This window comes from Hyaena hyaena, unplaced genomic scaffold (assembly GCF_003009895.1).
Source record: "Hyaena hyaena isolate Hyena2069 unplaced genomic scaffold, ASM300989v1 scaffold_327, whole genome shotgun sequence".
Taxonomy (NCBI): Eukaryota; Metazoa; Chordata; class Mammalia; order Carnivora; family Hyaenidae; genus Hyaena; species Hyaena hyaena.
In genome coordinates this window covers 885,584-912,886 of record NW_024080962.1, presented here as the reverse complement: position 1 = coordinate 912,886, position 27,303 = coordinate 885,584, and the positions used below count along the sequence as shown (strand labels likewise).

The 27,303-nt window shown below is 47.6% G+C and overlaps 1 long non-coding RNA gene across 1 annotated transcript; it reads right to left on the bottom strand.

Moving 5' to 3' along the window:
* Window positions 1-4,056: 4,056 nt before the first annotated feature.
* On the bottom strand, window positions 4,057-25,968 carry LOC120243109. Its single transcript, XR_005531224.1, has 3 exons — window positions 25,692-25,968; window positions 7,016-7,072; window positions 4,057-4,255 (listed from the first exon to the last, which is right to left on the bottom strand). It is a non-coding gene; the product is annotated as an uncharacterized LOC120243109 (long non-coding RNA).
* Between the last annotated feature and the right edge of the window lie 1,335 nt (window positions 25,969-27,303).

Sequence of the window (27,303 nt, the reverse complement as noted above, 5' to 3'; positions counted from 1 at the left end):
GTTATCTGAAAAGCAGGTTTAACTGGACAGCCTATATTTTTATTTGCCAGGTTTGGCAACCCTAGTCAGGAGTCGGCTCTACACCAAGTGGCCCAGAGCCAGGGGGTTGGGGTTCTGTCCACCCTCATGTCAGTTAGTGGTGGCCAGTGGGCTAGATTGTGTGCTCGCTGCTGCTCACTTGCTAATGGGTGGGGGTGGGGGTGGAGGTGTTTGCGAGGCTGAGCAGACAACCCCATCCCTGGCTACTTACACTAGCGGGTCCTTGGCCCTGAATGGGCTTTCTACCTGCTCTCCTCCCCCCCCCTCCCCCGGGTGCTGAGCACCTGATCACACCCCTACTCTCCAGCGCCGTGCTCTGTGGCTCCCAATCTCTGTTCCTTGTGTCGTGATTCAACATGAGGAGCAGGCGCAGGTCAGTGGCTTCTGCAATGCATTGCGACATTTTATTAAGGGTCTGGCATGTGCTAGGCGCCAGTACGGATCTGGCTGGACGGAATTCAGCCCCGAATCCTCATATCTGCTCCATGGTTGTCTTCCATACCTGTGGCCCCCAGCACCATCTTACAGGGGGTCCAGCCCTTTTCTCTGAGGCTGTCTCCCAGCACTTTCACATGCCGAGGAGATGAGTGCTCGTCTCCTTCTACTTCACAGCGTCCGTCTGCACGAGCATGCGCCTTCCACCCTGCCTGCCTGGTCACCGCCAAGCCTCACATGTACGTGGGGGCTTAGCTCTGGGGGGTGTTAGTGTGTCAAGGTGATCCTACCCACGAGGGGAGACCGTGTTGGGGCAGCTGCAGCGGACAGGACACCGGGTCAAGACCGCAGGAGATCAGAGTGAGCTCACCCAGGGAAGCTGCCCCGACGACATCTTGGGACGGTTTGCTAACAGATGGCTCCAGAAGGGCGAAGGCATCCAGGCCTTCTCTTCCCCTGAGCTCCGTCTTCCTGCTGGACTCTCCTCCTCTCCCCTCCGCTTGTCTAGGATTTGATCTCCCTTCCTTTCGTTTCAAGAGCACTTACTTGCACTGGACGCCTTGCACACTTTTTCCCCCATTGTATCGTTTTAACAACACCTCTCCGCCCAGTGCAGCAATTTGGATTTAAAAGTGGAAACATTAGGAAATGAAAAACCTTAAGGAAACCCAGCCAGAGAGTGACGGGCACAGGCTTTTAACCCGGATCTTGGGACTACAAAGTGTGCATTTGTAAGCAACACCCTATACTGCCATTTGGCCCTCTGCGGATGAAATTTCAGATCGCACGGTATGGACACGGACGGACGCGTGGGCAGGCAGGGACTCGGGGCAGCCAGCGACCCCGCTCTTCGAACGCGATCCGTGGTCAGACTCGGTACCGCGACCCCTTCCTCTCTCCTCCGGTGCCGCGGCCCGCCCTGCCCACGGCACCCCTTCACCACCCGCTTCCGCTCTGCCCCTTTGTTTTCCGTTCATTCTGCTGTTGGGTTAGCTGTCTCCCCCCCTCATCTGGGGAGGCATTATTACTTTGCAAACAAAACGTGTCCTGCTTGCCCTGGAAGATGGGCTGTCTGGAGAGATTTCCTGCGGACTGCTGTGCTCATCCTGGCTCACGGTGCTTGTAAACTGCAGTCACAGAGGGTGGCACTTCCTGCCGGAGAGAAACCTTGTCCTCTCCCTGACCTCTGTCTTATTATCCCTTGTCGTCCATCTTGGAGTCCCTCTCTGGGCTTGCGCTCAGGCCTTGTCCTCAACCCCCGGGGTGCCTGGGCTTGCGCTCAGGCCTTGTCCTCAACCCCCGGGGTGCCTGGGCGGACAGAAAGCCACACCATTTGGAAGTGGCAGGGGACAGACAGACTTTGCGAGGTGGGACGCATCCCGGCCTCAGTCCTGCGGCTCCCCTCTCCCAGCACCGCTGAAGGCCACGGCTTCGCGCTCCTGAGCCCAGCGTGGTCACTTCGGTCAGCGGATAAATAACGGTGGAAAGAGCAGGGGTTCCTTCCTGGCCGCCTTCTAGAACCTTCCGTGAATGGCATAATTCTCGTCCCCAGCTGCAGCTGACAATGTGGTTCAAGGGCTGCGCTTCCGACAAACGCCAGCCACAGTGGCTCCTTCCTCACTCAGCTCCAAACTGTATTTTGCCTCCGGCCTGGGAATCTCTCTGTCTTTCCTCTCTCTGTCTCTCTGTTTCTCTAGGCCCCTCAGTCACTCTCTTTCCAGGTTTTAAAAGGGGGAAGGGGTTGGGAGGCAAATCCAAACCCTGAGTTTTGAGTGGGGAGAAGCCTTTCACATGAAGAAAGAACATACGTTAATAGCTGGGAAAACAATGGTAATATTTAATTAACCTTTTGAAATAGCTGATCTGCAAATCTGCACGCGTCAGCTCATCTTCAGAACAGAGGGACTGTGTGTGCGGATGCCAAAATCAACATGCCGGCCCGTGCGTTTCTTCCGTGGGGGCTTCACAGGGGGGAAAAGCAAGCCCCGCTACCCCCTTCCCCCCACCACAAAATCAGTTGTTTTACTTTAAAAATTCATGTGATCCAGCTGCCCTCGTCAGAGTTGGATGTAGCCTGTTGTGCGACACATCTGAGGACCCCAAGCTGAAGCTTGGCTCCTCTCCCTGTCACTGTAGCAGACAGGCTGTGGGCCTCCCGGGGGCCTGAGGGTCAGTTCCGATGACAGCAAAACTCAGCTCTCTCCCGGCACAGCGCATGCCCACAGGACAAAGGGAATTAGACTCATCCGCAAGTGTCAACTCTCTGGGTTGTTTTGTGTGTGTGTGTGTGTGTGTGTGTGTGTGTGTGTGTGTGTGTGATTTTTTTCCCCCCTTTTAAAGGTGGTGTGCGCTCTTAGTTTGAGGAGTCATTTGGGGAGCGCCTGGGTTGGATCATTAAAATATCACCTGGTTAAAGTAAATCAGTGTTGATGGGATTGTTTAAGGTATTCCCCCTTGCGGAGCTGGTGTGTCACGCCGATCAACTTGTTACTCTCATCCCGGGCTGAGTGGACCCCCTCTTTCTCTGCATCCCATACCCGCATTAATGAACAAGGCTCACAGTGTAATCCGGAGCCTGGGTTGAGGGGAGGTGACTAATATGTTTCGTTTCCTTTTACCAGCAGCAGTAGCAGAAAGCATTAGAGAGGGTGATATTTTGCTTTTTGGGGACTTCCAAAATGGAAGAGGGGCGGACATGAGGAAAGCGACTATGGAAGAGTTGATTTGTACTTGTAGACTATACAGGCACAGTGATTAAGCAGCACGATGCATTTTGAAATACTAAGAAAAATTGCTGTAACTTGTGAAAAGCATTTTGTTGTTGCTTTTGTGTGTTTCGAATCATCAGAGAAAAAAGGTTTGGAGCTTTTAAGAAACGTGGCAAAATCTGCCAGGCTCTCGGAGGAGAGATTCAAGGCCTATGAAGACTTGATCAGGCGGGAAGATGCACAGTTGAACAAATAAAGCAATTATTTGGTTGTCAAGCTCTCTTTTCTCCTCTATTGGAAGAAATATGTCTTCTGAGCACAGTTGGGTACAACAATTGCAAAGTGATCTTATCTTTGTCATTCTAGCAAGGTCAAGGGATGCGGGGATCAAGAAATGAGGCTAGAATGTGTGCGATCTTTCCTGAGATGGCCAGGACAGTGACTTTCCAGAAGAACTTTCCAGAAGAAGTAGCCCATCATTGAGGACCATAAGTCCCAGGAACAAACCTAGCCTTGAGTAACTCAACTCACACAACAAGGACAAGGGCATCAACAACAATGGCCCAGAAGTATGATAAATATCACACCTGCCAGTGGCAATGGCTGGGTTGACAGCCAAGGTCTTTTCAGGCATGGAAGGAAATAGGAAGTAAGGTTTCCGGGAGGTAGAAACCACTCACTCTACTCCAATCTCGTTCTCGGCACTTTATATGCCTTATCTCATTTAATCCTCACAACAAATCTATGAGGTACTTACTAGTGCTAGCTCCATTTTACAGGTGAGGAATCCGAGGCGCAGAGAGGTTAAGTAACTTGCGCAAGGTCACACAGGATATACTGACTCTGTAATAATTGAAGAGTTGAGGAGGAAGGTATCAGTTATATCCAATGGTTTCTGTATTTTTTAAAATGCATTTTCCGTTTTCTCTTGTCTTTGTTATGTTTGGTAATTGGCCTCGGCTGTCCAACCTGACCTTCACAGGGTGTAGTAGCATTGAGAGCCTTGGGTGTCAGGATCTTCTGAGAAGCCAACCTCAACCCCTTCATCCACTTGGGGTGCATGGGTCTTTCTTCTGTGGGAACAGAAACAGGGCAGATCTTAGATTATGCGGGGAGAGCATATCTATCCTGAACACACTCAGGATAGCAAGGGGAGAGGGAAGCTCTCCACGAATGTAGAACCTTCCTGTCCCCTCTCGGCTTCCCCCCTTGAAAAAGAAAGCTCCGTTTCAGGATGGACTTAGAAAAGGAAGCAGAAAGGCAAACCAAAGGAGACAGTTGTAGGAAAATGGGGCCATTTTCCCTACTGGACCGCCCCCGCCCCCGCCCCCGGGGGGGTGTAGTGCCCCGTCTGACCACTAGACTGAAGACATGAGTGTATAAAGATAGTGCCCCCTCTGGTGCCCTGAGAGCTTCAGATCTCAGAGCCTTCCTAGCTCTGATACATGACCTGTTTGAAGTAACTTGGGTTCTGGCCTGGGCATGTTTAAATCGCCCAGAGCAAATACAATATGGCAAGCGGGATAGTTTTCCAGTAAGGAAATAGCACATGGGTGTGATATTATGGGGTCCCTCAATCCAGACAAAGTGTCCTACGTATGGGCCATAACACAAAGAGGCTTAAGCCAGCCCTCAATGGATTTATGTTGGGAAAGCCCCTAGGCTCCTCTCTAGAGGAGTAGCCTCTTCACCGAGGGCCCCCTCCGACGTTCAAAACTAGAGGCCACCAAAAGGAGCTGTGAATGATCTTGCCACTGGTGACCAGAGTGGTGGAAACACCCACCAGAGCCCAGGGGCTTCTGGGTCTCCCATGGATTCATGCCTGTCTAATTCCCTGGGCTGCGAAGCTCTCACATTTAGTGATTAGCTCCCTTGAAAATCTAAGTTGACTCCCAGGGGGTGGGGGAAGAAAACTGCACGTGCATACATAAAAGCGGAGGCTCTATGAATGCACGTGTGCGTGTGCGTGTGTGTGTGCGCGCGCGCGTTTGTGCCTGCGAGCGCTGAGAAGCTGGGGGCCTGAGCAGTTTTCCGAGATTCCCCAGAATACGGAAGGCTCGTGGTGCATATGGGAGAACTGACAAGTCTACCAGAAGGTGAGGAAATGGCTGCAAGCAACACTAATGCCACTCCATCTGGAAGGAGGGGTACTGTTTAGTACGTCTGGAAAGCATTATTTCTGCAAATAGCTCAACCTCTATCAACTTTCAGGCAGGGATCCCGATCTGCTGCCAAAATGAGATCTCCCTGACGGCTGTGGGGTAGGAGAGGCTGAGCAAATGAACGAACAGCAGAAAGCAGGAAATCTGCGGAGGTGGCAGCCGTTAAGGTACCACACAGCAAGCACCTGCCTCTCTCCAGAAAGACAGCCGGGGCTTCACATCGCATTAGGCCAGGGCTGTGCTCGGGGGTGGGCTGGACCTGGTGGGATGTGGGGCTGCACCAGCCATCTCCAACGTTGTCTCGCAATTTTTTGGGCTCAGCAAAGCCCCGAATACAGTTAGCCAAATGGCGTTCCCGCATTGATTTTTATACCCGTGGGTATTTTGAAGGAAATTAAATCCATGTGTTTCTGATTCAGCTGCCATTAGCACATGAAAACGCTGTTTTGTGAGAGTTATGGTATGCCGTGGGTGCCTTCACACAGTGCCGCTCAATGCCATGAAACCGCCTAGCCAGACACGGAGCAAGGAGCCGGGTGCGCTCTGCTCTGTGCCATTTCCCTGCCTATCCAGAAGGCAACATGTTTTTGTCATTTGCATCCTTTCTGAATGTAGCACAACACGGTGTCTCATGCCTGTGAATCATCTATCATTTCCAGTGCGAATGAAGCCATGTTAGTGTGGAGGACGAGAAAGTGCCTTTCACCACTGATAGCTGGGGGGCACTCGTATTGAAATGGCCACCGAGGCTGGCGCTGGTCTCCAGATCGATGGGCAAAGAGGCCAGCGGAAATGTATTCCCAGGAGGGCGCACGCAGCTTCTGGTCTGCACCGCCTCGAAGCGGATAAGCCTGTGCAGGCAGCCAGAAACGGTGGGGTGGTCCTGGCCTGGGAGCAGGCGAGGAGGGGCTCTTACCCGGCCCTGACATTTGCCCTCTCTGAGCTTCCTCTCTAATGATCATTGGGTCAAGTGCTATTGGTTTAGGGTCCTCCCTAGGCTCGACATTCTATGATTAAAAACTGGCCCCTGTTTGTCCTGAGGTATCACATTCATTGACGTATTAAGTCCCTAGAACGTTCTGGTATGTTTTATGCTCAACACTGAGGACCCATGAAGAAAGGCATGCTTTTGCCCTTGAAGGGAGGGAGGGGACTGATTTGTAGAGTATTGGCTCTGAGTCTGACCCAGTGCTGGGGGCTTTATTCGCCATTCTCATGTCATCTTCACAAGACTATTCCAAACTAGGCATGATTGTCCCCATTTTATGGGTAGAATTGCCCTAAGGATCAGGAAGATTGGACAGTTTGCTCAAGGACACAGAGCTTGTAAGTGGAAGAGTTGGGGCATAGAATTTCTTACCACTGACCCCAAAGCTCAGTTATTGTCCTGTCTTCCTGTGTCATACAGCTTAATGTGATCAGTGTCAAATATATATGTACAATACTTAATGTTTTATGTCTGGAATCACAGAGGGCAGCGTGCCTAATTCTGTCTTGGAGACATGGGGGGATTTTACCGAGACGATATTTGCGTTGGCTTTTAAAGGATGGGCAGGAATTGACCAAGTGGGGATGGAAAATGGATTTGCAATGGTAGCGGGCAGGGTGTGCGCACGATACAGGGTGGAAAGGAGAGCTAGGTGTTTGGGAAGTGGAAAGTCTGTCACCTACCTCATTTCTGCCACATTAAATGTCTAAACTGCTGAGAACATCCGGGTCACAGTTTTCCTGTGGACAAACATATATCTTGATTGTATACTTACAGGAAAGGTAAGATCACCAGTCTTTTCTGACCTCCAGTCTAGTCTCACAGTTCCATCTATGGGACTACATTGGACACCATGTTTGAGGGCAGATGACCACTCTACTGGTACCGTTGACTTTGACTTTCCTCAACCTTGACTAACTTTCGGTGGAGGAGGGGTTCCCTAAATGTTCCTCCACCCACATTATCATCAAAGATGGTTTGCTTTTCCCTTGCAGTTGGAGAAAGCTGAAAGCACAGCTGGTGGCAATTTTGCTTTGAATTCGGAGGTTGCGAAGCAAACGGGAAATTTCATGCCGCAGCCGTGGTGGGGGCCGACTGAGCTTTCGTACTTACGTGGTGTGTCCACAACCTGCTTCCCGTGAAATTGCCTGTAAGTGTGGACAACCTGGGGAGCCGCAGCTGAAATGCTTGTCTAGAAGGCTCCCTGGATTTCTCCACAAGGCTAGGCCCAGCAATTAACAAAACCGCATTCTCCTAGGCCCTTGACTGGTAGAACTGGCTCGGCATCCTATTGTACAGTCAGATTGCTTTCAAAAGCAGTCTGAGGGGTCCACTAAGAGCTGTTGATCTCATCAGAAGGAGGACTCCTGGCCCCGAGCTGTGCCGTGCTCCTGACCGAACGAACTTGCTTACTTTTGACTAGAATTTAACTTGCAGTTCGAGTACCTTTGGTGACATGTCTGTGCTCTTAATGATGTCTAAATTCATCTTTCTGGTGCTGGTGTCAGTCGATTGTGAGAATCTAGCACTCTGCTTGGATTCAGGGCATTAATCCATCTTGTCCAGAATCTTCTCCTAAAGGAGATGCTGCATCATCTGCTTAATGAAGAGGTCAGACCAGATCATTGCTATGGGGCTATCTGGCTTTAAAATGTTCTGATTTCTCTTGTTCTAGCTGTGTGAGAAGTTGAAAATCGCTGTTTGCTCTCATTCAAAGATAATCTCACTCTCCCAATATCATTCTAGACCAGTCTAGGTCCTACGTCCCTAGCTGTCTCTTTTTGCTCCCCAGACAAATCCCAGTTTATGTGGTCTTTTCTCAGAAGGACGATTTCTCAAATACATCATGCATGCGTACCTGAAACTCTTTGGGGCTCTCTCCAAGGTCTTTCTATCAAACTTCCAAGCAGATCATCCATGTTGGGGTTGTGTGGCTGGGTATGGATAGAGTCAGGCTCTGCCTTTCCATTCTGGGAAATTGCAGCCGACTATCTTCTCCATTTGGGGTCTTTTAGAGTATAGGCAGCATTAAGAGTGTTATAAATATGGCGGCCAACAATGAATGTCCTGGACCCGTTCCCCTCTTGGCTGGTGAGGAGAGAGGGCAGTCAGGTGGCATGGAGACATTGTTGGCAGGAGTCATCGCTCCCTCTATTTGGGAAGGAAGGACCATAAATGGTGGCTGCCTTCCAAACTGCCAATAAATAAGTAAATATAGAGTGCTGACATTGGTCTCCCTGCCAAATGCCAGGCTGCTTCTCTCATCTTGGGGGAGATGAAAGAGAGAAGGTTATTGAATAGGCTGTCGAGAAGTAGCCTCAGTTCTACTTGGAATCTTTCCTCCTTTTGGAAGCCTTACAATCGGCTTTCTGGTCCTTCTTGGGGAGTTAGACAATTCTGTCAAACATGAGATTGTGTTAGCTTATTCATAATAATTATCAGCCATAGGCTGAAATGGAGCTGTTTCTAAGGATGAAGTGTTGTCAACAGATACTTAGGCTACAGTGTGGAATAACTGCTGAGCCCCCGAGAGAGTCTGTGTTCAGCGTGCAGGGCTCGGGGGGAGAAGAGAAGACAGTTGAAGCCCGTTCCAGGCAGACACCACCACCTTAGGGACACTCAGCTCTGGGGCTCAGTTTCCTCTCTATCCACAGACTCACAAGGTTTTCAAACGTCTGCTTCCTGAGTTAGAGGATTTTGTGCACTAAGTTAAAAGTCAGACAAAATGGTGGCCGTGCTTCTATGTAAGAAAGGCGTCCAGAAGACACGTCTTGTTTGCTTCTGTATGCCTCTTGCTTGGTATGGTGCCTGTCACATCATGGGCACTTAACACATATTTGTAGAATGAGTGGATTCATTTGGAGATGCTTCGCTTCCTGTCTGCGGGGATCTATAATCTCAGGCTCTTCCTGTGTTTTGAATTACTCTAGAGCCACACTTCTAGCATGTCTTAAGCTTAAGATTTCGCTCTTTCAGTGTTTCTTTTGCTGGTGACCTTCACCGGCCGTTGTGCAGGGTTCCTCATAAAGCTGGTCCTTGCCATTCTTCTCGTATCCTTTTCCTGTTCTGAAGTGTGTTCCTACAAATGTCATGCACTTGCTCCCTTTTATTATTATTATTAGTAGTAGTAGTGGTAGTTCTAGTGGTAGCAGTAGAAGTAGTAATAGTAGTAGTAGTACCAGTTCCCTGCTTTCCTGTTTCCTCTTCTCCTTTCCAGGAAAAATTTCAAGACCCTCCAGTACCAAGAATTCACAAGATCTGAGAAACTGAGGAAAGAGAAGGCAAGGGGCTAGTGGAGGAATGAATGGCACCATGACTTCTCTTTTCTGAAGACCCAAGGGGGTTTTCCCCCTTGATGTCTGGTCTCTGGGGCAGAGCCGCTAGTCTTAAAGGGCTGTGCCCTTTAAGACACTTCAATTTTCCACTACTGTTTTGACAGCTAAAGGGCAAAGGAATTAACTTTGTGAATCAAAGTCTTCGATAGTTTGAGTACCTCTTTTCTGTGAAGTGTGATTTATTATCTTCCTATTAAGGCATGGTGTGAGGGCATATACACACACACACACACACACGCGTGCGCGCGCGCGCGCACACACACACACACACTGGATATTATGGAGTTTTTGATGAACTTGGAGATCATTGCTTTCCCTACACGTTCTCATGGCCTCTGAATGACCCAGGAGTTCCTATTGATGATTTTGAGATAAGACTTTCAGGTAATCAGGGAGATTCTGTTTTCTAAGAAAGGCTGGTCTCTTCAGAACTCTGGTTCCAAAGCACTGTGGATTATTGGTGTGGACGTTTCAATGGACGGCCTTCAATTTGGTGGCTGGTATAGCTTCATGGGCAGTGTTTGCTGTACCGTATCAATCAAATCAGATAAATGTGCCACTTACCTGCTTTCACATATTTTTAAGACTATAATAAGCATGTTTATATATATAATAAGCATGTGTCTATAAGGAGATGGAAGCTCTCGTGACTGGCACCCCCCACCCCCGCCCCCAGGGCTCTTAATATACTTTCACTATTTATATTTTTAGTTGCTTGGAAGTACCCGGAGGCTTAGTGGTAAAGGAAGAAAGTTGTAAAAATTGAATAAATAAATAAATTAAAATTTAAAAAAATCTGCGTTAGTGATGTCTGACTTCCTCTATTCATGTTATTGCTACTCTTGTCGCTTTTTGCTTTTTGTTTTGCTTCTTGACTGTTGTTGTTTTCCACCAAAGCTGTCATTTATCGTGAGAACAAGAGCAGCCATGTGTTGATTTTTCTGGATTCTTTTTGGATACTATCCCAGTGCTAATGAAGGCCCTTCCAAAGTGCTAAAAAGCGGGTGCCAAAATCGGTTATGCTGAAAACAATAGAGGAAGAGTGGTGCACAGACAGCGTGTATATAACCGTATCTGTGCACACACTCACAGATACTCGAGTTAAAGCGGTGGGTGTGCAAGTCCCTACGTTGAGGCAGACACGCAGGCACATTTTGCAAATATCGAATGCGTGCCTCGGAGCTCCGCTGAGGACAATGTGCGGCTGCATTTTTATCAAAGGACTTTTTATGTCAGCTTGCAGAAAATTTTCATGGATCAAAGGATGCACAGAATTCCTAGATTTTGCAGTGTCCTAATTTGTCAGTTTAGAAGCTACTAGAAGTAAACATACACCAACTTGACACATTTAGATGTGGATCTAAAGATTGGTATAGATCTTGTTGTTTTTTAATGTTTTATTTATTTCTGAGAGAGAGAGAGAGAGAGAGAGAGAGACAGCATGAGCAGGGGAGGGTCAGAGAGAGAGGGAGACACAGAACCTGAAACAGGCTCCGGGCTCTGAGCTGTCAGCACAGAGCCCGACGCGGGGCTCGAACCCACGAACTGTGTGTTAGTGACCTGAGCCAAAGTCAGACGCTTAACCAACTGAGCCCCCCGGGCGCCCCTAGATCTTGTTTTTATTATGAAATGAGGATTGCGCTTCAAGAAGCACCTGGAAAGTGCTTCGCTTAGGCTTAGCTGCTGTGCTAATATTAATGAAAATTTTAATACTGACCTTTGAATACTTTTGAGGTCGTTTACTACCTGAAATGGGGGGGACATTTTGTAACTGTCTCCTCAATAGATTCTCCGTTCCCTTTTCCCAATGTGTCATTATTCTCCCCTCAATTTGTTTACACAGCTTGGAGATGGGGACAGAGTTCTCTGGCGACCGTGCAACTGAGTGCAATCACCCTAAAGAGAAGCATTTAGAAGCTATAAAACCTAAATGCCCTGTCATGCATCATTACATCGCACAGTTATTCAAATTTAGTAAATTAAATTAAATAATCTCAAATAACTTGATTTCGGGGCCTTAAAATTTCATCTCTATGGTGCCCAGTACTCCATTTCCTTTATTATTATTGTTCATCAAGTAGAATTTATGCTTTTTATGAATCAAAACCCTCGCCTGCCTGGCCGGCCCAAGCGGCTCCCAGCTGGCTCGGCGGAGTCGGTAGCTTGGCGCGCCACCTACCGGCCGATTCGGGCACAGCGGCCGGCTCCGGAGTCCTGAGAGCCAGGGCGGCCCCTCGCACGTGTCACCGTAAGACATCAGACAGGACGACGCTCCCAGTTCCCAGTTCCCACGGCTTTGTCGTCGTGGGTCACCTTGAAGTCGCGGGGACACAGCCCGGAGAGATTCGCTGCTGTTCCCGCAGACGCAGCGTTTGGTCTGTGCGGCTCCCATCCTGCCTTATCCAAGGCCGGATGATCTAACCAAGCTGCTGTTTGCCCGGCAGACCTGGGGGGCCCTTCCTTCGTTTCCGACGGCCATTCTCTGCTCGTGCGTGTTACCGCTTGGAAAGGACGCTGATGCTGAGACGGCTCGTGCCAGAGGCCTAATGTCCCGGGTAAAGGCCATGCTGGATTTTGCCATGGGTTACGCTTTACCAAAGTACTGCGTTTGCAGGAAAATCTCCTCCCTGTAACACTTCTGCGATGGGGTGGAAGTCTGCCATGGCCGGGGTGACTGCACACCATACGGTGTTTTAGAGGCTGGTTTAAATGTACTTCCAGTTTAATAGTTTCATAAATAAACAACCGTCAAACGATGGCTGTGCGCGTCTTAGGGTGAAATCCTTTCAAAGCGGCATTAAAATATTCCTTATTCCAAACTTCTCTGACACCTTTGTTTAATGTATCTTGCTTCGGTAGGGTTGGGTAAGTGTGCCACTTACATGCTTTCACACATTTTTGAGATCCAAGCATCCCAAGCAAGCATCCAGGAAGGAGGTTCCTTCTCTCCTCTGGGCTCCCAAACCGAGGACTCAAGAGTTGATATTTATGTGCCTGGGAGTGCTTTCCAACTTGTCAGCCCTCTCCACTCCCTCTCCCCCAGTCAAATGGTTCAGCATAGCAACAGATGGTGTTTTAGGCTTTTTGCTGAGTTAGGGATGGTCTATGTTGTGCTTTCTCAGGAAGATTTCGACGATAAATCCTCTCTGTTATTAATAAGTTCAACTGAGATATTAGAACCTTTTTTTTTTTTTTAAGTTTATTGATTTATTTTGAGAGAACCAGAGAGAGGGCAAGCAGGAGGTGGGACAGAGAGAGGGAGAGTCCCAGGCAGGCTTCCTGTGGTCGGTGCAGAGCTCAACTTGGGGCTCGAACTCACAAAACTGTGAGGTTGTGACCTGCGCTGAAATCAAGAGCTGATCACTTAACAGACTGAGCTGCCCAGATGCCCCGATATGCGAGCGTTCTTTTAAAAGTTAAGCTTACTTCACTAAGACCCTTGGCTCAAACAGTGTTAATGTGTTTTTCCCATCCTCAAAAGGAATTCTCTTCCCTCTCCTTAACAGGAAGCTTCCCCTCCCCCCTTGGAGCACCATTCCCCATCATTTCCAAGCATTTTCTTCAGATATTGGTACAGAATAGGAGTGTAAGGAACCAGTTGTCAGGTTGGGAACAAAAGCACATAATGTATAGTTCTTTTGCACGTGCTAGGTTGGAAATCTCTGAAGATTATAAGACCATTTTATCTTCGGAGCAAGAGTCAAAGCTTCAGAGTCACGGTCTTCATTTGAGTCCGGAAAAATAGACCGAGTGGTTCTAGATGGTCGTGTTACTGAGTTTGCAGAGAATCCCGCTCTTGAAGGACTGAGCCTTCCTCCTTGCCGTTCAGGGGTGTGAGGACAAACCAGGGACGCTTCTCTCGGGCCGTTCACCTTCAAGGTGGGACTTGTCTGCACTGCGTCTGGTAACTGAAGGCAAGCCCTTCTGGCATGCTGGTCCTGTGGTTCATGTCTTGTTGGTGTTGTTACCCTTAAGATGGCTTTTATGGGTGGGTCACTGTGGGGGTGGTCGTGCTCTCCGTCCAGGGTCTGCAAGTCTTCACCCAGCAGCCAGCACGCAATTCCGGGAGCCCTGTCCTGTGGGCCTTGATCTTTCCCCACTTACTACTGTGGTTTTCTAGCTCTGGTCTAATACCGTATTTGGTGGGGGGTTTTTTAAGACTCTACTGAGATTAAAGGAGTTGGCAAAGAAACACAGGCGTGGACTGCTTCCCCCAAACCCGATCCTTAATTTGTCTTATTCTTCTATGGAGGGAACCAGAAACAAAGCGTCTGAAAGGTTGTTGTGCTACCTGACATCAAAATACCTATAGGAAGGTGTTCAGGGCTGAATTATGTTCCAACGCCAAATTTACCTGTTGAAGCCCCAGCCCCAGAATGTGGTCTTTACAGAGCTCATCAGGTGAAGTGAGGTCATTAGGGTGGGCCCTACTCCGACTGAAGTGGCATCCTTGTAAGAAGAGGAGGTTAGGCATAGACATGCACAGACGGCCGTGTGAGGACACAGAGAAGATAGCCATCTACACACCACGGAGAGAGGCTCTTCCTTCAGAGCCTCAAAGGGAACCACTTCTACTAACACCTCGATCTTGTGCTTCCAGCTGCCAGAACTCTGAGACAGTAAGTTTCTGTTAATGTTTTGTTTTATTTTTAAACCTTTATTTTTAAAATGTTTATTTATTTATTTTTGAGAGAGAGAGAGAATGGGGGAGGGGCAGAGAGAACGGGAGACAGAATCTGAAGCAGGCTCCAGACACAGGGCCCCAACTCATAAACTGTGGGATCATGATCTGAGCTGAAGTCGGACGCTTAGCCGACTGGGCCCCCCAGGACCCCCTGTGATCCTTCGTTACAGCAACTCTTGCAAACTCATACAGAAGGTGAGAAAATGAATTCAGCCATTGGTGCCTTTTGGTTTTACAGAATGACTTCAGTGAGTTTGAAGAGCCTGAGGCTGCCCTTCCCTGGCAGGGAAATTGGCATGCTAGGTGGTGGAAGGGCTCTACCCCCCAGTGAGGCCCCTGGAGGTCTCCAGCCTGGTGCTAACTAACTGCTGAATCTTGGGTAAATCAGCAAGTGGCAGGAAAGTCTGCAAATCATTATTGGCGTGTGCAAGTCCTGGGTAACAATGGATATGACTGTCTTCTATTTAGGTTCATGTATCTGGACACAATAAACACTTTCATGCTGAAACTTAGACACTTGAAGAACACAGTCTTTCTGCATTCTTTGCAGCCCCTTAACATGATTTTGAACAGAGTTAAATTTGCAATGGGCCTGCAAGTTCCTTCCCCGAGGACTGATACGCCCATCTACGTCAGGCAGGCGGAAGGCTCCGGCGGGAGCTCCTGGCTTGTCCGCTCTAAAGTGAGGTCTTCATCCATAAATGCTCATTGAGGACTTGCCTGATCCACCTTTTTATTCATGCAGTTGTTTTGTCTGGGGAGCAAATGTTTGGTCAAATGCTTATTCCTTGTTAGATGCCACGGACATCGAGTTGATCCCATACGGTGTTCTTGGTAACGCCTCAGAAGCTGCGCTTGCTGGCTCTCTGGAGGACATCTCCTCTGGTGCATGTGGTGGGTTTGGTTTTGCAGACGTGAGAAAACAGCCACAACTCTCAGCTCGGTTTGTGAGGCTTTTTTCCCCATGTTAGTAAATAAACATTTCAGAACCAGGTCAACTCACAAGAATTCAATCTCACTGAAAAAGAGTGTAGGGCATTTTTATTTTTATTTTCTTCAGGGCACCTCACTATGTATGTAACACTGGCCTACTGAAGTCCTAAAATCTGTGGAAAAGTGGATGAAACTCAAAATGAATCTCAGGGCACCTGGGTGGTTCTGTCGGTTAAGTGTCTGACTCTTGATTTCGACTCAGGACATGATCTCATGGTTTGTGGGATCGAGCCCTGCATCAGGCTCTGCACTGACGGCACAGAGGCTTCTTGGGATTCTCTCTCTCCCTCTCTGTCTCTGTCTCTGTCTCTCTCTCTGCCCTCCCCCTGCTTGCATGTGCGCTCTTTCTCTCTCTCTCAAAATGAATAAATAATCATCAAAAAAGTCTTCCAAATGAATCTCCGAAGGGAAGGGAAGGCAGTGGAGAAGGCAGCAAAGAAACACCTTTTGCACGGGCTTTTACTAACCTTACTAGAATTTTTAAAAATCGGGTATTTTTTACAAGTGTCACTTTAAGAACCTGCGAGGTTACTAATGGATATAGGTCATGGTGACAGCCTTAAATAAACCTTAAGTAATAAACAAATCCTGTTGCATTTTCATAAGATTGCCATCATCTCGTGCAGAGAACGTATGAAGGAAATGAGTGTGATAGATCATATGTGTCATACTGTCACACCCATGAGTGAGACTAACATCATCTCAAGGAGACTCACACTGTCTTCCTGATAGAAGTGCACAAGAATGCTCATTAATATGGATCCTGTACTTTACAATAAAACTATTTGCTATTCTGTGTTAGGTTGTATTCTACACACACACACATACACGCTCGTGTGCATGCGTGCACACACTGGAATAAAAAAGAGTTCAGTAGATATTAGGCATTTGCTCTTGGGATTTGGGAATTAAATACAAAGAAGGCTAATCAAATGCCAAAAATTGAAGTGGTATTAATAAAACGAATAAAAAGAGTTGTCTGACTCCTAATTATATATGTATGTCACCTTTGCTTCGGGTCTGTACCTCTAGACCCCACATAAATTAAGTTTATAGTTTGACCTGTTTAAAAATAACTCTCTTTTGCTGTTAAGATCTTTAAGGTCAAGTTCAAGAAGTGTCAACACTCCAGTGATTTACCATTTTGGGTTTCTTTTCTGAATATCTTTTCCCAGCCATTGGTGTGTTTCATCTCTCTCCATTCTCATTTGCACCAGAGAACCGATGGGCTACGTATATTCACAGAATCCATTGTCTGCTAAGAATATGACAAATATCTGCATTGTTTTTCATTTTTCACTTGTCATCAAGATATTTAAGGTGATAGAGTAAATAGGCCCATACAAAGTCCTAGGACTTAAAATATCATTCCCTTCAGAGTAATGTGATTCTAACGTTCACATTTTAAAATATGATTTTGCTTATTGGTGAATCGAGCCCTCGGTGATAAAGTGTGTTAAGCAATCAAGAGAGTATTTTCATGGTTTAATAGAAAAGGTCCTGATGTTTTTCCTATCTGGATGGTCCTTGAGATGAATGTGGTGTAAAGAAATGTATGATACATTTCACGGCTACGGAAGCAGCTCAGAAATCTTTACGTGTATCGATGGGCTAACAGCTGCAAACACAAGGTGACATCTTTAAAGATAAGGACACTGAGGTATTGATTAGACAAATGTATTTGGCAAGGCAGCAGTGATGTATAGATAGGGCACAGGGAGAAATCTGTGAATACATGTATGTGAAAATACCTTGCACAGTGCATAAATAATTATAACAAAGGCTCTGCCGGTGGCTTAAGGATCTTAAGGGATATGAAGTGATTGTTAACATATCACTTTAAAGATAGGTTAATTAATTATAAGAGATTAATGAAGATGACTAATTATGATATATTAATTAATTAATTAATTAATTAATATGGTAATTCTTATGTAAGCACTGCTTATATGGTGTCCAAATTCATACTGAACGAATTCGCTAGGAATGGGGTAATTATAATGAACACTTGGTAAATTGATACCGCCAAGACATTTAGCATTTCAGGCACTCAGGTACTGAGGCATTCAAGGCTACCTAGCAAATCCCTGGCCCCTGCTGAGCTGTCACGTGAAGCCCAATTTTAGAAGTTCCACAGTCTTTCAGCGTGAGTTTCCCTGCTGGCTGGGTGTGAGGTTTCTCCCCTGGCCATTCTGCCTCCGCTGGGTCTGGGTCATTGCTTTTCCATGGGTGCTGGCTGCTCTGTGAGTCTCCTGAGCAGACTGTTATCAGAGCAATGCCGATGCACTAGAACGAACCATTAGGTGCTGGTTAACAAAGAACTTGCAAAGATTCCCCAAAGGAGGTTCTATTCTTTGGTTAATCTTCTTGATCCTGCTGGTGGTCTAAGTTTATTCCATTCTGGAGTTTGTTCTGGCTTTCAAGGGGATCTAATGGAACCCTCCCAGTTTTCATGTGTACTGTAGGAAAGGAGTGGGGAACGCGGCCAAGTGCACACACCTGCAAATCCCCAGGCCAGGATTCCTCCTTCTGACCTCCAACAGGGCACCTTCACCAAGCAGGGAGCTGGGAGGAAAATGCAAGGGTGTTGACCATTCAGTAAGACACTGAATGATTGGAAATACATTATGGATGGGTTAATTTCCTGCCCCTGGAGAAGGCTCTGGCACCGTGTTAGAGTTCTAGGCTCTCCAGGCCCTCTTAAATAATTCAGAATCATTCCCGCTTTGCAAAAACCAAAGACCTGAGACCTTGGAGCTGGCTGTTTGCTCATGCATTCGAAAATTCATAAGCCCATGAGAAAAAGAAGACATGAAGTCGAAATATCAAATAGCTTCTCTCTTCTCCCAGTATCAAGCAGAACCCTTGTTGAGAAGACAAGAGAAGTCATATTTCTTTGCGTGACAAAGACCAGGAGTTGGGGAGAGAGCAAGGAATTTGGAACTGCTGCTCCGAAGAAGGAAATGCTAAGGAGGACTTGAGGAAATCTTGCTGTGTGCTTCAGGGTACAAGTCGTTCCCCCCATCCCCCAACCCCATTCAGGATTCTTGCCTAAAGCTTGCATCATTTTGCTTAAAATTTTTGGAGGCAGTGTTGTTTGAATACGACACTGCAGAGAGAATGATCATGAGATGACCGAGCTTCATGTGGTCAACTTTTAATTAATTTTAATATTTCAAGCACTATGCTAAGGTCTAGGGATAAAAGGTGACTAAGATCCCATTTCTGCCCTCGCAATGGAAGCAAAGGAGAGGAAACACCTTGGACTTTCGTAATGAGCTATTTGGTTGATGTCCATTTTCCCCACCAGACTTTATGAGGGAAAGAACCACATCTATTAATTTCCTAATACCCGAAGGATAATAGATTCTTAACAATAGTTGTTAATTGCGTGACTGCTGCATCAGATTCTTAGGGCTGCTGTAACAAAATACCACATGCTGGGGGGTCTAAAACAATAGAAATGCACTCTCACAATTCTGGAGGCTAGAAGTCCAAAGTCGTCAGTAGGGTTGGATCCTTCTTGGGGGCTCAGAGAAAGATTCTGCTCATGCCTCTACTCCTGGCTGACTTTATCGGAACCTGTATCTGCAAAGACCCTATTTTTTTAAATTATAGCAAAAATTACTAACACACTCCAACTCATTGGACCAGAGACCCTCGTGGTATTAGCAAAAGACTTGCCCCGTATGCAGCACACTACCTACACTTGTGCGGAAAGAACTTATTTTTTAAATAAGATCACTATCATAGGTACCAAGGGTTAGGACATTAATATGTCTTTCTTGAGGGTGGGGGAGGGGACATAGTTTAACTTCCAACAAGTGGTGAGTAGCATAAGTGCTTTTTTGAGATGAATGCTTTGGTGAACCATATCCCAACCCAGTGCGGACAGGACGATCTCCAGCACCCATATTCATAACCATTGAGAAGTGGATGGGTGCTGGACCGGGAGAGGTCTAGGGCTCACTCAGACTCCTGACCAACCCCCACCCGCGCTCTCCTCTTGCCCATCTGCTTCCCTCCTTCCTCTGTTATCCCTAGATGCTCCCTTCCCTTCCATGACCTTACTTATATCTGTTTCTACTTCAACTCCCTCGGTAATGTCACCTCAGAGGACAGGAAAGAGGCAAGGGCTTCACTCTTCTCCCCCAGCTACTGGGTTTCCATACAGATGGTTTCAGGGGCCAGAAGTAAATGCCACAGGGCTTGGGGACCTTGCTGTGGCCCATGCAGTCTGACTAGGAGACTACACGGAACATAATAGCTAATGTTTATCAAGCACGTACCATATGCCAAATGCTGTGCTAAACGCTTTATGTGTATCTTGATATGGCCCTTTGAATCACAAGTCCCGTAATTTCCTCAAGGTTACCCTAGCATATTAGATGTGGGTTGAGATTTTAACCCGGATTTATTTGTCACCGACGGTTGGCTGTTAACCTCGGGCTCCGAGGTGGCCATGAGGCTCCACCTGGTGCCGGTGAGGGCGTGGCTTCCCTGTGAGTGTCTGGTTTCCTGCGAGGCCCCTGCAGCTGCACAGAGAAACTGGGTCAACTGTGAAGGACAGCCGGAGGGAGGCGGGGCAGAGACGACAGCCACTGGGACGCAGGTGGAAGTGAAACGTGTCACTTCTGGGCTGAGGTGACACTCTCTGAGAACCAGCGATGCCTTGAGCACTCTTTCCCCATCTGCCAGGGGACAGAAGGACTTTGAGTTGAAAGGGGAGTAGCAGGAAGGAGCTCTTCGTTTGGACAGTTGTCTTGGCGAGAGATAAATCTTGACTGTGTTAAGCCACACACATGTTGGTCCTTATTTGTTCCCTTAACTAACATAGGGTGCAAAACACAGATGAAGGTCAGGGGTGTTTAGTTCATACTTGACTCAGCCAGTGTGATTGTAAAGCTCCCACAAGTCAAGTCAGGGTAGGATCTCCGACAGTGTCTGCGGAGGGAAGTCCCTCTTACACCCCCATCCCCTCTGTTGAAAGGTATTTACGTCTAAAGTCTGGGATTGCGGTAACCCCAGAAAGCACTGGAATCTTCAGTGAAGACCCGGCGCAGCCCAGCCGCAGAATCCACCTCTGGGCAGTCCATTTGGTGGCAGTCGGCTCTGCACGCCCGACGAGAAAAGCCTGTGCCAAGCCTCAGAGATCCACGCGTCTGTCTCCATCCAGACCGGAGCACTTACTACTTAACGGGACCATGGTTTTAAACCATTTTATTGAGAAATAATTTCAGTCTTATAGGAGAAATGTTCCTTTCCACGGAACTTAGATCACCCTTGGGGGAGAAGGAACCGAAAGGCATGGGAAGTGATGTCTGAATTGACTGAGTACCCAAAAGGGACTTAAAGAAATAATCTAGAATTGACTAAATTATCATGAAATTAGCAAGACTGAACTTTTCGACATCAGCGGAGATGGGGAGCTCCAGAGATAGCTACGTTTGATTATGACCCGTTAAAGGTGACTGCATCTTTGCACACGTGGGTGTACTTAGCACACTTCACATTTCTCCTTCTACACATGGAGCGCTGGGCAAAATTCTGCTCTCCCTCTGGGGCTTTTAGAGTAGCTGCTCTGGCGTGGAGCCTGGTCATTGGGAACCCACACTACACTCAGTATGCATTTGCTGGGCTCTTAGCATGGATTTCTGGTACCATTTTCCCAGGGATGGACCCTTCCCCACCCAGAGGCCACTGTCCCTCTGGGTTCCCCACCCCCAGCTCCATCCATCTCCACACTAGGACTTGTCCATGGTAAAATGCTAAAGGGGCAACTTTTGTCATACTTTCGAGGGTGAAAAACACCAGAACAATCCACAGTGTCCCAATTCTTTTCTGTGCCTTTTAAGAAAATCACCATTTTATTCCTTGGGGTTTTACACTGTTGCTCTCTCATTATTTTCTGTTTGGAGTAGTAAATGAACACAGAACTGCAGAGCAGAGGAAACAAACCAAAGCAATTGCACAGTTCCTGGCCATTGAAGAACGTGAAATCTAACAGCGTGAGTGACATAAATAATTCACTACAAAATGGGGACAAGGTGATTCGTGGCTTTTCCCGATGAAATCCTTTGTAGAAACGGGTGGGCTTTTAGGAGGAGCGAAGTGCAGGTAAAGCAAGAAAACACTAATTGGCATATGTTCTAAATGAAAGCGGCCAATGGGGGTGGGGGGAGATTATAAGTTAAGGTTTTATGACAGAGAAGATAGAATACTCAGAGTCTTCTGGATTTGGGTAGAAGGAGCCAAGGAGACAAAATAAGATAAAATATGGAGGCAATGAGTGATGGAAGGGTTAGGTTTTCAGACAAAGATACCTGATCTTCACAGAGGTTCAGAGATGCTGGATGTTGGAGAGAGTGAGGTGAGGGAGCTGGCTGTGTAACTCAGCCAGAAATAGCTGGCTCAGAAAGCAGAGCCCAAGCCCGGGACTTGTGTGTGGCATCAAGGATAACAAAACGATGATGCTATCGGTAAGCCCTGCTTCCTTCCCAAGGGGACAGCCTGTACCCTGGGGGCTAGGACATGCCAGGTGGCAAAAGAGGTGCGGGTGCCGAGTCCTGTGTTAAAATATCCCTGCCTCCGTGGTCTTCATCATTAAGCACCTAATGGTCGATTTTTTAGACGAAGAGTAAACCGGAAGAGGATGAAACCAACTTGGCAATGGGCTGTGGCTTCTCTAGGGTCTTGATACCTTGTCTTCCATAGCCTCTCTGTGGGTCAGGATCCCTTTCTGGAGCGACTTTCTGTCACCCCCTATGGGTAATGTGTGTGATACAGTCCAGAGTGAAATGGTGCCGGCGGAAGGGCTGATGGCTCTCGATGGGAGGCGTCAATCACCAATTAGGTCCTGAGGGATTGAGGGACCTGTTGTGGGCCTCCCGCCTCTAAAGACAAGCTGGACATGAATGAAGGCAGCCAGAGGGTTGCTTCTCTTTGTGTGCAGGTACCTCCGCCATTGGCAAGTCTGTCATGTGACAGAGGAAGGGCTGAGAATAAGTGAGAGGCTATTTATTTCTCGTTCAGGTGGCTCTAAAGTTTCTATTCTTTTTTTTTTTATATTTACTTCGTTTTGAAAGAGCGCAAGTGGGGGAGGGGCAGAGAGAAGGGGACAGAGCATCGGAAGCGGGCTCTGCACTGACAGGCTGCCAGCAGCGAGCCCGATGCGGGGCTCGAACTCATGCATTGTAAGATCATGACCTGAGCTGAAGTCGGACGCTCAGCTGACTGAGCCACCCAAGTGCCCCAGGTGTCTTCTATTCTTAAGGAAATTGTAGTCCAAGAAGTTTGCAGACCCAGATGGGAAAATCCAAAAGGATGTATCGGTCAGTTATTGCCTCAGAATGCTATCTAACAAAGTTCCCCCGAACTCAAGAACTTAAAACAACAGTCCTGCATTGGTTCTGATGAGTCTGAGGCCCTGAGCTCCAGCTGGAAATGCTTCTGGGCCTGGTGCCCTTCCTCTTCCTCCCGGGCCAGCGGGCCAGCCCTGGCTTGTCCTTCTCATGACAGCGGCGAGACTGCAAGAGAACAAGCCAGTGAACACCTTCGCTTGCGCCGTGTGGGCTATCGTCCCATTGCCCGAGTGAGTCACGGGGCTGAGCCCAGCGTGGAGGGAGAGGCGGGGAAGTACCCTGCCCACAGTGGGGGGTGTTGCCAAGCTCCAGGACAGAGGGTGGGAAGGGACGTATCAGAACCCCCGTCCAGCACCGCACGTGGGTTGTTCCATTACTGTGTGTCTCTGTGAGCAGCAGAGCAACCGCCTGTCCCTTCTCCTTTACATGGGAGCTTGGGTTTGACCAAGTGAGAGCTTCCTGAGGACTCACCTCGGAGAGGGGGAATCGTGGATGGCGGGGGGAGGGGCTCGGGAGAGAACCGAGAGCAGAATGGGTTTCCCAGAAGGAAACTGTCTTACTGATCTCGTCACTGGGTGAGGAGGGAAAGCTGAGGGATTTCTTCCGGCAGGGGTGAGTGCGGGCCCGTCCTTCCTCACTTCCCCTGTCCTCAGTCCAGCCAAGATTTGGAACAGCCATACAGTGTCTGGTCGAAAAGCTCAGGTGAGGTGGGGTGGGGTGGGGGGGAGAGGAGCTCAGGTGAGACCACGCAGCTGTGGTGTCACTTCTGGCTACAGTGGGTTCGGTTCCCTTGCTTATTGCTCAAGCGAGGAGCTCCGTCAGGCTGGTGAAGGAGAGCTGTGTTTTCTGCTATACATCAGGGCTGGACAGACTTGACACAAGAACCAAGTTGTAGAATAAACGACCTTAACATGGAGAAGCCTGAAGTTGAAACTCAAGAGTGAAAAACACCACCCTGCAAATCACCTCTGAGAGACTTGGGCTGGGTCCCTGAGATGGAGACGTGGTCCCTTCACGGCTCCTCGGGCTGGGTCCACTCTGCGAGGCCTTCTCTATCATTCCCAAGTTCAAGGGGAGAGTTTAGAGCCTGGGTCCACAGCTCCAGGCCTCAGAAACCAGCGACCCTTTATTACTTGGAGCCTGAGAAACCAGGACTGACCTTTCAACATTTGGGAGACCAAGAATCATTGGTTAAGAAGTTTTATCAAGTCTCTAACAGTCTTTCCCTCTTACGACATTTAGAGAGCTTGCACTTCACGCAATCACCAATGTCAGGTATAACTTTGAGTGTGACTTTATTTTCTGGCAGTTGTTCTAGTGAGAGCTGTATTCCATGGTTCCTGAGGGAAATCCCATCTGGTGGTTGAAAAAAATAAGCAGGGGACTTGAGAAAAAGAGAGATAAATACAGGAGGTCCCAAAACTCAAGATACACTGGATAAAGATACAGTAAATACACAACTTTCCCTGAGTTTCCAGATGTTCAGCTAGTAGATATATTCCGCTTTTGCGGACAAATAATTGAACCCAGTGCTTTAAGTTTAGAGATACGTCATCTGAAAGGAATCTAGAAGTTGAAGAGAAGCATCCAGCTTATTATTTGAACATGTATACTAAGTTCGTTTGTCATTACGCTGTCTTATTTTTCGAATATCTTGACATTTGTTTGTTTACTTTAAAGGTTCAAAAGAGATGCAAATTGCATCAAGCAAAAAATAAAACCCTGAACTTCTTGGGTTTTTGAAGAGACTGCAGCTTTTGCTTCTCTACCTTGACCTCAACAAGACTGTGGAGTGGAGGAGGGGAGAGAGTCTGAAATTCCTGTCGCTAAGGCTGCCCTGTTCCCTAGAGCTCAAACATCGTAGGGTCCTCATCATTTCCTTCTATTGTTTGCATTTCCCAGTCTGACGTTCTAGGTTTTTTGTTTTATTCTTTTTAAAAGTTGTAAGAGTAATTTGAAGACGTCCAGGCCTCACAGAGAGATTGCCAATACTTCGAATGGGATCCTGAAGAGTATTTGGTGCAGTGGCTCTGGCTTCCTGGTGGCCAGGCCCCCGGGGTCTGGCCTGTCTCACCGTTACCGAGAGCCGGTCTGTATTGCCAGGGGATGGCCAGAGTTCAGAAAGGGGAAGAAGGAAGGTCTGGCTAGTGTAATCTAAATCGGGGCCCAGGGCCGCAGGTGTCTGCCCGGGGTACACACGTACCAGTTCTCGGGGGCACGGAAAAACCTCCCTTAGACTTGTTAAAAGCATCCCGATCAGGCAGACACCCCTGCCATGATGATAAATTATGTCTCAAAGAGAGAAAAGGGCTAGTCAACATACCGCCCCAATCACATTCTTGTTTTTTTTTTCTTTTAAAATTGCTGTTTTTTAAATGTTACCCTTATGTATAAACTGGTTTAACTTGATATCAGTAAGACTTATTTATTAGAATAAATTTCAATTCAATGGCACTTTCGGGTATACTTGAGTTCTTTTTTCTTTCTTTCTTTTTTTATGTTTATTTATTTTTGGGAGAGAGCACGCACACCTGTGTGCATATGCAGGGGAGGGGTGGAGAGAGAGAGGGAGCCAGAGGACCCCAAGCCAGCTCTGTGCTGACAGCGGAAATCCTGACGCGGGGCTCAAACCCACAAACTGTGAGACCATGACCTGAGCTGAAGTTGGACGCTTAACTGAACCACCCAGCCCCCCGCCATCGAGTTTTTTAAGGGTAAGGTAAGTTGGTATCGTCCAGACACAGTCACCAGGGACTTTCTTACCTATCATGTCTCTCTCTCAGCGACTTCCTCCTCACTGCCACCTCCACCACGGCCTTGCCCCTCAGCGCCCACCGCGCCCACACGCACCTTACACTCCCGCAGCGTTCAAGCGTGTAGTGAGTGAGGCTGCCGGTGTCGGGGGGCCTTCAGTACCATTTCTGAGGCTCGTTAGGACGCGGTCAATGGGAGCAGAGGAGAATGGGAGCGTTTTGTTCCCACCTACCGGGAAGGCCAGACAACCGCAGGAAATGAGGTCTTCTGGAACTCCAAACTGGGCCTCGGGAACAATGCAGCCTTCTGGAAACTGTGGAGTGCGGGGGAAGTTCTCCCCCTTTACAGGAAGAGCGAGGCCATGTGTGTCCTGGGACCTGGCTCTCAGCTGCACGGGGCCACGGCCTGGAAACGGGAGGCTCCCTGGGCGGGAGTCAGCCTTGGCCTGGAGGAAGGTGCGGAAGCCCCTCTCCGAGCTGTTTGTGTTCAACCCTAATCGTTGGATTTGACTTGGCTTTTCAGTTTTAAGAAGATGAATTAGAAGGTCCTCCCCTCCTCTCCCCTCCCCTCCCCTCCCCTCTCCTCTCCTCTCCTCCCCTTCCTTTCCTTTCCTGCTCCTCCCCTCTCTTCCTCTCCCCTTTACTTCCTGTCCCTTCCAGAATGCTGCAGAACTTCCTGGTTAACAACATGGAACCCGGCTGCCCCTGCTCTGTTACTTTCTCGGCCCTGCCCTTAAGCACAGGGACTGTATTCTGTCTGCCGCACGTAGTTTTTTTTCTGTAAGATGTGATAATAATCATTTCTGCCATTCAGATTATGAGGATCAATTTTTTGAATCTTTTGAACAAACTCTTCTTTCAGAAATAAATACAGTTGAAACTTCTACCTTTCTTATTTAAGATTTCCCCCAAATTTGATTATTTAAAAACATTCATTGTTAAATTCTTTCCCCAGAAAACAGAATTGAAGTGGGTTGAGGAAGTAATCCTACCGAAATCTAGGATATGAATGTTGGCTTCCTGAACACATTTTAAGCAACTTCTTGTATCACGGACATGCTTTTCTTTACCCACCTGTGTGTACCCGTGTGCGTCATGCAATACCTCCAGCCGTGCAGTCAGCGTGTACATCTAAATACCTGCCGTGTGTCAGGAACAGGGCTGGCCTGAGGGCCTCTCCGATTGGACAAGGGAAGAGAAGAAACTTCCACCAAAATCAGCCACAATACAAAACTTTCGTTCCATATGTGACCAACATTCTCAGTATTTATACGTTAACATTTATACAAAATATGTTCTATTTTGCCACAATACCAAAGGTATCCGTGACTGTAGTAATAAATACTTCATACTTTTCAAAGTCTTTTTAAAGTTTATTTCTTAAAATGATGGTAAAATACACGTAACACAAAATTCACCATCTCAACCATTTTTAAGTGTGAAGCTCAGTGGTATTAAATATAGTCATGTTATTGTGCAGCCATCACCATCGTCCATCTCCAGAGCATTTTCATCTTCCCAAACCATAACTGTGGACCCATTAAACACCGATTCTCTTCTTCTCTCCCCCTAGCTGTCTCTATGCCTCATTTGAAGTGGATCAAGACAATATTTGGCCTATTTCACTTGATAGTAATGTGCTCAAGGTTATCCAAAGACATGTCACATTGTCCTTCCCTTTTAGGTTGATGATATTCCATTGTATATAAAACCATAATTTATCCATTCATCTGTCAATGCACATGGGTCACTTCCACCTTTTGGCTGTTGTGAATAATGTTGCTATAAACACGAATGTGTGTGTGTATATATATATATATATATTTAATAGTTTGGTAATAATAA